We start from the raw sequence: 13784 nt of genomic DNA, 5'->3' as shown, positions 1-13784 counted from the left end.
CCATTGCACTGAAGCCACGGTGAAAGCCTGCTTGTTCTTTTGGTTGTGCTAGGTCTAGTCATATAAAGCTATGAGCTAAGACTTTTGGAAATGCTTTGTAAATCACTGATAGCAGACTAATGGGTCAGTAGTTCATCAAGTCTTCTACCTCACCTTTTTTTATGCATCAGAATTAGGGTAGCTTTCTTCCATGTTCTTGGTACATCATTTTTCTTCAGGCATAAAGTAAATAGTTTTGCTAAGAGTTTGTAGATCATTTCTCCACCTGCTTTTAGAAGTTCAGCTATAACTCCATCCTCCAATGCAGCTTTTCCATTTTGCAAGCTTTGGATGCTCCACATAATTTCTTCTAGTAGAATCTGTGGTAGTTCAGCTATTTCATAGTTGTCTTTTTCTTCATTTAATTCATCATCCTGGTATAATACTGAGTAAAATTCTTCAATTCTTTTTACTATAGCATATCTATCTCTGGTTATGGTCCCATCTTGTAGTTTGACTGCAACCATCTGTTTATTGCTATTCATCAAAGCCATTTGGCTTTTTTGAGAATATGGTTGTTTTCAATTGTTTGTTGTATGAATTCATAATCAAATTTTCTTATTTCTTCTGTGATATGTTTTCTGATCATTTTGCACAATTCAGTTTATTCAATTTTATTCTGTAGGTTGATTGTTTCATTTCTCTTTTTTTCTTCATAAGCTGTTTCGTTTCTTCAGAAATTTTGTCTTGTTTCTGTTCTTGGTACCAGCTATTTCAAGTGAGCATTGTAAAAGGTTTGGGGTAATAATGTCATTACTTTCTTTCTGATAGATCAGCATTCTTTGATTTATAAAGAGTGTATATATATATATATATATATACACACACAGGTAACCCTCATATAACACGGATGTTAGTTTCCATAGAAATGGCGTGTTATATAAATCACTTTATGCGAAACTCAGATCACATAGAAAAAGTATGTAATGTTCTGAAATCATTTTTTTTTAAATTATATAAACAACAATGATGCATCCAACGAAAATATATTTTTATTTAATTCAGGTAATTCGTGTAAGTTAAGAAAACATATATACCATGAAACAAATACATAGTATAAACTTATAAAAATTACAAATTATACGTAAACTTCACTGCACATAATGCATAAATGTTTCTGGCAAAATAAAATACAGTGCATATTTTAATCGTCATCAATGCCTTCAAAACAAACATTTCGTAAGAGTTCTTTATTTATGATTGGCCGGACATCGTCATCACTTGAAATCTCTTGGACACAATTTGCATAATTCTCATGGCCTACTTCAGCTGGTTTAGTTATCAGTAATAAGACCTTGCTTACTACTATGCTGCAATTTTTTATTAAGTTCATAATATGGAGCTAAACAAATATCCAATTGTCTTGTGAATTTTTCGGAATGCTCCATTGAGGGAACATTATACGTAAAGTAACTTTCTGGCCAAGTCCAATCCTCCTGCTAATTTCTTTAACGATTCATCACAATCAGAATCTTCGGCAGAACTTTCCCTGCCATTTGATTCGATGTCATCTATTAATTGTACCAGTTGCACTTCATTTAAATCTGTTTCCCCCATCAATTAAATGACTAATTTTGTTTTCAATCATATTGCAAAAGCTCTCTCCACCAAAAATGTGTGCTACATTTATTATATGACTTAGCTCTTCATCCACTGGAGGTACAAAATTCTGTTCCAGAAAGACTTCAGGCCATATTTTTTCCCAACAAGCATTCAGTGTAGAGGAGTCTAATTCCTTAATGGACAGAGAAATAATTTGAACACAATCCAATATTGAAAACTCTTTCCACGCAAAATGGAATCTAATCCAAACATGACAGTGCCATGTTTGGATTAGATTCCATTTTTTCCGAAATTAATTGGAATTTTCAACGAATATAATATGACTTAAATGTTGATATTATTCCTTGGTCGACGGTTGAATAAGTGAAGTAGTATTAGGTGGCAAAAAAGTTATTTTAATATACGGATGGTTTATATTTTATTATAAACCATCCGTATATTATGGATGGTTTATAATAACGGATGGTTTATATTTTATTATAAACCGTATGATGTTAGGGCATCCCTCGATGAGTCGACAGACTCATCGAGGGATGCCCTAACATCATGTCAAGAACAACTATTCGACTTTCACACAGTATCTATCATACCTCGACTTGAACTCATGCACGGTCATAGCACCCACAACAGACTCTGGCAGCTTATTCCACTCATTCACCACTCTCCAAGCAAAAAACCTAGCTCTAACACCCCTGTGTTATAAAACATGGGCAAGTTACTGAGGCATGATCTACCCTTCACAAAACCATGTTGTCCCCCATACAATATCCAATTTTCATCTATCCAATCCTGTATTCTTTTCTTGACTAATTTCTCCAAGACCTTGACAATGATTCCTGATATGCTAATCGGTCGGTAATTTACAACAGCAGTCTTGGAACCTCCTTTATGCAGTGGAACTTTTTCCCCCTCTTTCCACCCCCTCGGGACTAACCCAGACCCGAGACTCAAATTAAACAAAATGGTCAAGGGTACTGACAATTCTTAAGCCGCTCCACATACGACACGAGCTGGTATATCATCCAATCCCACAGATGTATTAACATTGAGGTTTTGCAATAGACTACTCACTTCCACTTCATTCACCACAATTCCCATATAAGCTATTGGTTCATTCATTTCTGCAATGTCACCACCTGGATGATACATTCCTACAAAGTGCTCGCTCAGTAATTCAACTATATCAACTGATTCGGTTACCTCCCTACCATCGGCATTCTTTAAAATCATTCTGCCATATACATTTTTTTCTTTTACTTGCAACATATCGAAAAAACTGTTTAGGATTCTCTTTAGCCTGCATGGCCAACGTTCTTTTTTGCTTTTCTTACCACACTCGTTACTCTTCTGGCCTGCGCTTTATACCGTTCATGTGCCTGCCGGTCACCTTTCTTCTTAAATTCCCTCCATAGTTGTTTCTTTTTTTGCAGCTCAAGCTTAATGGTGTTATTCATCCATTTAACCCCTACTTGATTTATTATTCGGACTCTAGGTATACAGTCAGCCATTGCTTCATGTAAACACTTCTTAACTGTCTCCCATGCACTATCAACTTCTAGTCCTTGCAGTTGTACATGCCATGACACTGAACAAATCAAACTCCTAAGCTTATCATACTTTCCAGTCCGATAATTCCACATGTACCCTGTCTTAATTGTAAATTCCACGCCTTTAGCCACCTCCCAAGTGAAGCCCCTATGATCAGTCTCACCAATTGGTGGCAACATGGTCATATTTGTTACAGCCAAATCCTCAGATGTAATTACTAGGTCAAGCACTCTCTTACCCCTAGTATTTCCCATTACATGCTGTCGAAGATAGTTATCCCTTAATAACCGCATAAAATCCGATTCCTTCCTCCCGTGTGTTCTCTCCTCACTCCAATCAATGCGACCATGGTTGAAATCTCCCATAATAATTACCTTCCTTCCACTCATTTCTTCTATTTGCTTGTGCATACTGTCACCACCATCTTTTCCATCACCTGGTCTATAGCAGCACCGAATTGTATATTTTGTTCTGCTAGCCTCAGTCTCACACCAAATGGCCTCAAATGTGCTCTTTTCTCTATCCTGCAATTCAACTTATATTATCCTTGGCTGCAGCTCATCAGCTATCATCAATAATACTCCTTCCCCCATTTTATTCTCCCTGTCTTTCCTGAACACACCATACCTATCACATTCAATCCCACTAGCTATATCATCTACAGTCAGCCATGATTCACTAATACCAATAACCTGTGGTCTGGAAGTGCCAACCATGGCCAAAAACTCTTCCTTCTTGTTCCTAATACTCCTAGCATTAGTGTACATGAATTTAAGATCCCCCCATTAGCCCAACCCTACCTTGATGCCTTATATTAACTATCCCATTCTGATTTGGTGTCCTTATTCGCATGGGCATATTATACTCGTTCATACATTCAACTGCCTCCCTAAGGTCTGCATATCTACCCCCCCCCCTTAATAAATCTAGTTTCCCTGATTCTGCACATCCACTTCATTCAAGAACACTTTTTCAAGTCTCTTTACACCAAATCCATTCAAATGCAAACCACCCATCTTATATAGATCCTTTTGCCCATCGAACTCACTCCACACTACTCGTCATGCATAACCCATGCATAAAGTCATTTGCAATTATGGCTCTCCTTCTAAACACTTCACTGTCATACCGCGGCAAAAGACTAATCATCCTAACTCTCTCCTTCTTTTCTTTTGCTACCTCAAACAATTCATTCAGGTCCTCTGTCATTTCCATTTTATCTCCTTTCAAATCATTCGTACCTGCCACAACTATCATTTCTTTCACCCTTTCCTTTTGCTCTCTAATAGACTCACTTACGTCCTTGATGGTCGCACCTGGTTGGTACGATTTTGTCAAATCCTCTACTAACACACCTCGTACTAACGAATCTCCACACAGCACTCGCTCCTTCATTTTGTTTATGTTCACAAACATACTCTTATTTTTCCTATCATACTTTTTATTATTGGCTGGTACACTCGGTAGACATTTGTGCATACGCTCTAGTTGCCTTTTTGCTCTATATATCGCTCCGCTCAACAACGTGATCTCACTCATTGCATCTATCTCATCTTTTTTTATTAACTGTTAAACCATTAATTTCCTCTGTATTAATACCATCGTTCACACTTTCTACATTCACGCCCTCACAGTTCTCTGGTACAATCTTGCAATTTCTTATCATATCGCTATTTTCTTCAATCTGAAATTTGACAAAACTATCACACTCACGACCTGAAATACACTTCAATTCCTCATTTTCCTTACATTTTCTACACACATTCACTCCATTATCATCATCTAACCATACTCCAACCGCTCTGCACAAAGCGTACATTTCGCAGACAGTACACTGAATAAATTCCTTCATATTACAGTTATTGGACAAAGATGGCAAACCATTATTACTAGCCGCCATTTTCCTTTTTACGGGAGCTATGTGCTCACGTCTATCGTATTTTATCAAATTAATAATTGAAACACCAAAAACACACACTAAGATACGCAAAGCAAACAAAACCACGTAACATTCAAGCAAAATTGTCAATGATAACTTAAAATAACGCTTATCTTATCAGGAGCTCTCAACAAACACTACAGACCACGAATCCATCTAGCGGCCAACCCCTCCCCATTTGTTGGGTGGCCTGATACGTTATCTAAAATTAGTACAATTTTGAAGTCGATATTCTTTTTCTTTGTGTAACTTTCTACATACAAAACACTTGAAAAACCAATTTTCAAACATGCTAGCTGTAACCTGGTAAAGGGCATTTCCTCTGATATAAATTCACTACTTATAACAACATGAGCAACAATAAACACTTTATACGGTAAACGATTTAGTCTACACATAAAAAAAAAATGTATATGCCTGCTAAAGGGATTTCCCCTAATATAAATTTGCTACTTATAACTACATGCACGATATGGGCAAACACAAATTTAATGAAGATAAAATTTCATTTTTAAGTTGCGCGGTGAAAAATACAGTGGTACCTTGAGATACGAGTTTAATTCATTCCATGACCGAGCTCTTAAGTCAAAATGCTCATATCTCAAATCAATTTTCCCCACTGAAATTAATTAAAATGAGATTAATTCGTACCAGCCCCAAAAAAACCACTCCAATTTTTTTATAATAATGTACTTATAATGAACAAATATTGTATACAAACAAAATAAAACCAAATACTGTACATACATACATGTAAAAGAGAATCTAAAGAAATAAACAGATGTTGGCGGAGCTGATTAGCGTATGGTATTAATTTTTTCTTTCACTTCACTTTTGCTTAACTTAATTTTCTTCTTCGCTAGTTTTTTTCTTCTTTTGCCACGCTTTCGTCACTTTGATCTGCAGGGCGTTTCAATAGAAACCTGTCCAAGGAGCTTTGTTTCTTCCTCCCTTTTAGAATGTTTCAGAAATGAGTTAGGCAAGTGTCATTAAATAGCACTGCTAGGCAACCAGTTGCAACTTTTTCAGGGTGTTTCTTTTCAATAAAGTCCGAAACTTTTCCCACATTGCCAACACTTTCTTTATCTCTTCTACCAATCTCCTGCAGAACCTCCGTATGTTGCTGCGTGTGTAGTTCCGTCAACTCCTCTGTCATCAGTTCCTCGGAATGTGCGGTGACAAGGTCTTTGATGTCTCCCTCATCCACCTCCAGGCCCATGGACTTTCCGAGGGACACAATCTCCTCCAGCACTTCCTGTTCAGGTCTAAATCCTTCAAAGTCCCTTTCAGCCACAGCCTCAGGCCACAGCTTTTTCCATGAAGAGGTCAAGCTCCTTTTTTGTAACACCTGCCAGACCATATCAATAATTTTGAGGTATATGACAATGTTGTAGTGGTCCTTCCAGAACTCTCAAAGGGTGAGGTTTGTGCTCTCCGTAACCTCAAAGCAGCGTCAGAACATGTGTTTGGTAAAAAGTTTCTTGAAATTGGAGATCACCTGTTGCTCTATGGGCTGTAGGATAGGGGTGGTGTTGAGTGGAAAGTAGAGAACCTTTATAAAGCTGAACTCCTCGAGGATGTCGTTCTCAAGGTTTGGTGGGTGGGCAGGAGTATTGTCAAGGACGAGAAGGGCTTGCAGGGGTAAATCATTGACCTCGAGGTATTCCTTAACGGCAGGACCAAAGACCAAGTTGACCCACTGCACAAAAAACTGCCTGGTGACCCATGCCTTTGGGTTTGCCCTCCACATAACCTGCAGTTTTTTTTTAAAACCTTATGTGTCTTGAAGGCTCTCGGGTTTTCTCAGTGATATACGAGCAGTGGCTTGATCTTGCAGTCGCCACTCGCATTTGCACACAGTGCGAGGGTCAACCTATCCTTCATGGGCTTGTGACCTCACATCTTCTTTTCTTCTGCCATTATGTAAGTTTTGCTTGGCATCCTCTTCCAGAAGAGCTGTCTCGTCACAGTTGAAAACTTTTTGGGGATGTATCCTTTGGCTTCGATCAATTCGGCAAAGGTTTTTACAAATTCCTCAGCTGCCTCAGAATCGCTGCCTCACCATGCCTGACAACAGAATGAATGCCGGTCCTTTTTCAGAAATTTTCGAACCACCCACGACTGGCTTTGAACTGCTCTTGTGAAGCCTCCTGTGCTGAAGTCTGGGGTCTGCTGCAGCAAATCTGCTTAAATGGCTCGTGCCTTCTCGCAAATTATAGTCTCTGTCACAGTGTCTCCAGCGAGCTGCTTCCCTGTCAACCAAAAAATCAGCAGGTTCTCCATCTCTTCATGGACAGAATTGCATAGCTTTGAAATAATTTTAATGCCCTTAGCTGGAGTTATAGCCTTTATCAAGTCCTTCTGCTTCAGAATAGTACATATTGTAGAAGTAGTGCAATCATACTGCATTGCCAAGTCTATTACTCTTACGCCTTGCTCATGTTGTCTATTATCTCATGCTTTAATTCCATGGATATCACCTTTTTCCTTTTCTCACCACTGTTCTTTACACTCACCTTCTTTGGACTCGTGGTTATACGAAAAAAATTAGCTAAATAACTGTACATACAAAAAAAAACACAAAATTAAAACTCAACACGACAGAAATGCTTCTGCGGTGAGATAAACATGTGAACTGAACGATGCACAAGACTCGGGAATCTGAGCAGAGTGGTGGTTGTGATGTCACCGAAGCAGGCTCGCATCTCAAATTCCTATTCGTAACTCAAGGCAAAAAATCGACCTAGTGACGGCTCGTATCTCAAAAAACTCAATGTTGGGGCACTCGTATCTCAAGGTACCACTGTATATGAAAAGATAAAAGGTTACTACAATTTGTATACAGTGTTATATCAAAACCGCGTTAGACGAGGGTTACCTGTGTGTGTGTGTGTGTGTGTGTGTGTGTGTGTGTGTGTGTGTGTGTGTGTGTGTGTGTGTGTGTGTGTGTAAATATATATATATATATATATATATAACCTGGCACCTACATATATATGTGTGTGTGTGTAGGTGCCAGGGGTTATATATATATATATATAAAACCCCTAGCACCTACAGCACCCAACCCACCCAAGTTCCGGGCTGGTAGGCCGGTTCTTTATGAACCTCACTTTAATTATTCAAAATCATGAAATGAAAATAAAATATTTACTATATAATCAGTCATGACAAGTTATGCTAATTTTGAATACTAACACATACTGTTCTAATGGTGGACAATGAGTTTGATTGTTGTAATCATGAAATGATATATCGTATATATATTTTTATACAAAATAACAAATTGTTGTCTCATGAATGCAAACACATTGTTGGATATTTCAAAACAATGAAAATGTGACATAAAACATTTCAAATTTCAGCTTATCTTTATATAGAATGGATATAACAGAAAAGTTTTGAAAAAAGATACTTGTGAGTTTATGAAAATACAACACATGGCATCAGAGCTGCCTTAGTTTGTATTGCTTAAAAGACACAAATACTACCCAGGAGCTCATATATTAACTTTTATTAAGGATTTCTTTGATTAAAGTTTCTCTGACATGACAACTGTTTTGAACTACTGGTTCTTATCAGAGATTCAATGCCAAAGCAATCATGGATCAGAGAGTTGTATTTTTCATAAGTGAACTGCAGTCTGTGCAAATTATTATCAGAGAAAATCTTAAAAATCTTCATGTTTTTTTTTTTTTTTTGGTCTTATAAAATTAACAGATCAACACATATTTTATAGCCCAAATATATATATATATATATATATACAGGGTGTTCGGGATAAATTTGACAGTTTCGTAAGGAAAAAGAAAATCTTCTTTGTATCTATTAAATTTAATGAATTGACAAAAAAACATTACAGGCAGAGTTAATTACAATACTATCAACAAGATTTACTCAAAATAACCACCATTAGCATCGATCACAGCTTCAATTCTGCTTCGGAACCTCGAACAAGCTGATGCTACAGTCTCCCTGGGAAGGGCCGCAAAAACCGTTTTAATTTTATCCATTAACTGGGCTTTTGTATTACTGGAAGTGCGATTGGTGTCTTTTTCAACTGCGCCCCATACAAAATAATCCATGGGGTTAAGGTCTGGGGAGTTTGGAGGCCAAACATTTGGACTGGTGAAGTCGTAGAAATTTTCAGACAACCATTTTTGACTTTTCCCAGAGGTGTGGCAAGGGGCCGAATCCTGCTGCCATACATACGGCCTACCATTGGCTACCCTTGTTATCCAGGGCTTGACTACAGTTAGCAACTCCACGAACAAAGCCCGAATTCCAATGCCAGGGTTCTTCAACACCTGTTCCTGCAGATTTGCGAGGAATTCTGCTGTACGAACGCAATCAGATCGTCTGCTAGGGATCTTTCTTCTTGCTACATCCTCGTAGTCACCATTGCAAGTCTCTAGTTCATGCCTGATTGTTTTTACTGTATTCAGGGAGCATTGGGCAGCATTCGTAATATCCTTATTTTGATGGCGGGCACGAATCATCATGATACAAGTTATTCTCTTCCATGATTCAGGTGGGTTCCAGCTATCCATCCTTTCTGACATCTTGTATATGAATGAAGAAGGGTCCAAACTTTTAAATGAAGAGAAGTGTGTGTTAATACATGTAACTTACGGAAAAATATAATTAATTATAAATATGTCAAATTTATCCCGAACACCCTGTATATATATATAGTTTTATGAAGAATTAAATGACTAGAACCGAGATTTAAGTAAAAAGGTTTTAATATAAACACACTACTAGTTTCGGCCTGTAACAGCCTTCTTCAGATGACATTATAAAAGAAAAAACACTAAACATTGAGGGTTAAAAGACTATGAACAACACAGACAGTCTTTATACATAATTAGCATGAAAATGTTGTAGTTGTATTTGAAGTTGTTCTTTCGTCTGTTGCATTGTTGGGAGAGTGCGTGTTTGCTGCATCACGTGAACGGCAGTACATGATTACAGCTGAATGACTATCTGGAAGGTTGTAGCTTAAGTTGTTATTTAGATGAACAGGATTGAAGATGATTTCTCTAGATTCCACAATTTTTCTCTCTATTTCGTCACTGCAAAGGAAGATGTTAGTAGATTTTTCCCAGCAGACTTTGTGACTTTGGTTATCATCATTAGGATTAGCCAAGAAAAGGATATGACTTGATAATGCACTCATTCGCTGTCTCTTGCTACAACCTCCCAGATAGTCATTCAGCTATAATCATGTACTGGCGTTCACGTGATGCAGCAAATACGCACTCTCCCAACGATGCAACAAACGAAAGAACAGCTTCAAATACAACTACAATGTTTTCATGCTAATTATGTATAAAGACTGTCTGTGTTGTTCATAGTCTTTTAACCCTCAATGTTTAGTGTTTTTTCTTTTATAATGTCACCTGAAGAAGGCTGTTACAGGCCGAAACTAGTAGTGTGTTTATATTAAAACCTTTTTACTTAAATCTCGGTTCTAGTCATTTAATTCTTCATAAAACTATGTATGTTAACCGAGTCAATGATCATTCTGTCATATATATATATATAGAAAGAGAGAGAAACATGGAAAGTTTTTTAAGTAGTGTAACCAAAGACAACTTCATTGATGAGGAATGTATTCATAAGCTCTCTGGTCTTTGAATCTTTTTAAGTTTATATATACCGGGTAGCAATAAAATAATTTTCCCTCTTTGGAGGCATCTGTAACTAAAACCAATAATCAGAATAAGACCAAATTTTATATTGAGACTTTTGAAGGCATGGGGAGATGATTTCCCTGAAAAAAAGATTTAGTACCAAAAGTAGCCAAAAGGGGGATTTTTGAAACTGGCAGAGCCGAAAGCAGTCAAATAATTGCAGTAAACGCAGGTAAAAAGAATTATGCAAATTTTACTGTGCGTACATGAAAGCAGCACCACCAATTCCACTTAAAACGGGATTGGGAACATTCAGGCAGTTATTCAAATGACTGGCGAATTGTGCTCAATATGCATCCTACCTTGCCTCAGTGTGCTTTACTTGTTAAGTTCTTTTACCTTAAACAGTGCAATGCCATAGCAGCCCTTCGGGAATTTAAAAGGCTTCATAACCTATGTACAGGTCCTATGTTGGCTGTAGCACTGAGAGCTATGATTAAGAAGTTTGAAAAAACTGGATCACTAGGAGTTAGACCTGGCAGAGGACAGAAAGCAGTGCAAGAAGAGAACAGTAACAGACGTTGCTACTGCGGTGTTTGACGACACAGGGACCAGTACTGGTCCAAGTGCTCGTGCCATAGCTCGTAAACTTCATATGGCTTATGGTGCAGTCTGGAAAATCTTACAGAAAATGCTTCACTTCTATCTGTATAAGTTCAGTCGTGTGCAAGCACTAACTACCACAGATTACGATAAGCGCATCATGACCTTCGCGCAGAGATCGACAATGACTGGCCTTGGAGAATATTGTGAGGTGATGAGGCTCATTTTTATCTGAATGGGTCAGTCAACACTCAACTGCAGAATTTGGGCATCTGAACATCCCCAAGCAATCCAGCAAGTACCACTGCATTCTCCAAAAGTAACCATGTGGTGTGGCTTCACAGCCGATTTCATAATAGGACCATACTTTTTTGAGCATATTCCCTCTACAGGTCCTGTAACCTGCTCCATTACTGGAGAGATTTATTGACGAATGCTGGAAAATTTTATCATTCCTGCATTGCAGCAAAGACAATGTTTGGACTCAATTTTTATGCAGGATGGAGCACGGCCACACGTTGAACATTCAGTACAGCACCTTTTATGTCAGCATTTCAGCAATGAGAGGGTTATCAGTCAGTTCTTTCCAACGGCATGGCTGCCTTGATTCCCAGACATCACTCCATGTGACTTTTGGCTGTGGGAGTATTTGAAATCGTTGTGTATGTTGGTGACATTCCCAACTTGCATGTCTTGAAACAGAACATAAAACTGGCTGTTATGAACATCCAATCCGACTCCTTATGCTCAGATGTACAGCATATCACACACCGGATACAATTTGTTGTACACAAGGTCAGCACATTGAAAATTGTGTATGTGGTCCAGGGGACCCTGATTCTGATTAATAAAACATTATTTCCTGTGAGTTCAATCACTACAATAATTTCTGTGTCTCTCGTAAGTTGTTGTTTTAGTTTAATTATTATTCTTATTATCACTGTAACACGCCAGATATCCAGCTGAAATGAATGACATGGCTGTCGCTTACACCGTTGAAATGTTATTATTCCATTTTATCTGCCTTTAATGTAACTATTTGCTTGTTTTCGCTCTGCCAGCGCCAAAATTTCGCCTGTCGGCGACTTTCGGTACTAAATCTTTTTTTCATGGAAATCATCTCCCCATGCCTTCAAAAGTCTCAATATAAAATTTGGCCTCATTCCGTTTATTGGTTTTAGCTACAGATGCCTCCGAAGAGGGAAAGTTATTTTATGGTCACCCGGTATATTATGTGTGGTTCTTTGTACTGTAGATGAGCTACGAATTTTTGGGTTTACTTTGCCATTTTTATCAACTTTATTTTTTTTTTGCAATTTTTTATTTTATTTTTACATGGTCTGGAAATCCTGCTCCAGATACTAAGCATGGAACTTTTTTTCAAGCCACTTCAGGCTTCCAATATAAACTTAAGACAGAAAATATTCAGTTATGAAATAAGTATATGGATCTTTACTATCTCTTATTTCCGTTTATTAAGGATTAATTTACATTACCAAAATGAAATTTTTGCTTTTGTAAATAAAATAAAACTGTTTAATATTAAAAGTAGAACTGAGAGGCATCCTTTTGGCATTGGTATGATACTGAAGATAGGATATTATGGATCCATCTATATTTTATGGCCAAATGTAGAAAAACTTAACCAGAGCTTATGAAAACAACTTAGTCATAATTTCTCTGATAGATTTTCAAAACCTTTACGTTTTTCCATATTTTGTTATAAAATTCAAATAGATCCGTAATACATTCCATTATGTTATCTTATTTATTCCAAATTATAGCCACTTTGATTTATACTTTAATATTTGATTATTCACTTACCAAGAGTTCCCTTATGAATTTAACTTTTTGATTTAAAATTGCAATGGACAGAGTTGCTACTGTTTTAAGGCCATGTCTTATGATGAAAACAAACAGTTGAATAATAAAAGATGAATAGGTTGGCTACTGTGTACAGCCCATGTCAACTGTGATAAATTTCGAAACTTTAGTTTATTTCTACATGTGGCTATAAAAGTGGTTGGATCCATAAATTCTCCACTTCTGTATAATAAATAAACCTGTCACTAAATTTTACAATATAGGTAAAAATCTAAAAAAAATATTACACTTATTTCCTCAAATAACAAATTAAATATATTAATGAAACTTTTATTTCAAATTGTGAAATATAAAGAATAATGATGGATTTATTAATCAAAATGAATTCTTTATAAATTACAATGTAGGAAAATAAATTTTTTGGGAGAAGCATATGTCCACTTTCTTCATAAATATTTCCCCTTCAGAAAAACTCTTTTGATGAATAGGCTGGTATCTAGTGCCGAAAGGCATTTTTTCTTAGAAACTGTACTGTGGAATAATTTTACTCATTAGTCCTGGATTATTATTATTTTTATTTATTTATTTATTTTTTTTGAATAATTGAGTATGGTCTGTTATCCAATGCCAAA

At 36.9% G+C, this 13784-nt stretch overlaps 1 protein-coding gene across 1 annotated transcript in view; it reads right to left on the bottom strand.

Annotated features, from left to right (window-relative positions):
• The window catches only part of LOC150100291 (intermembrane lipid transfer protein VPS13A-like), a 254905-nt gene that overhangs the window by 217893 nt on the left and 23228 nt on the right, over positions 1-13784 (bottom strand). The window lies entirely within an intron of this gene.

Source organism: Typopeltis vanoorti, chromosome 13 (genome assembly GCF_054136105.1).
Source record: "Typopeltis vanoorti isolate ZY-2024b chromosome 13, IOZ_Tvanoo_1.0, whole genome shotgun sequence".
NCBI lineage: Eukaryota > Metazoa > Arthropoda > Arachnida > Uropygi > Thelyphonidae > Typopeltis > Typopeltis vanoorti.
The sequence above is the reverse complement of the archived record's forward strand: the minus strand, read 5'-3'. Positions and strand labels throughout refer to the sequence as shown.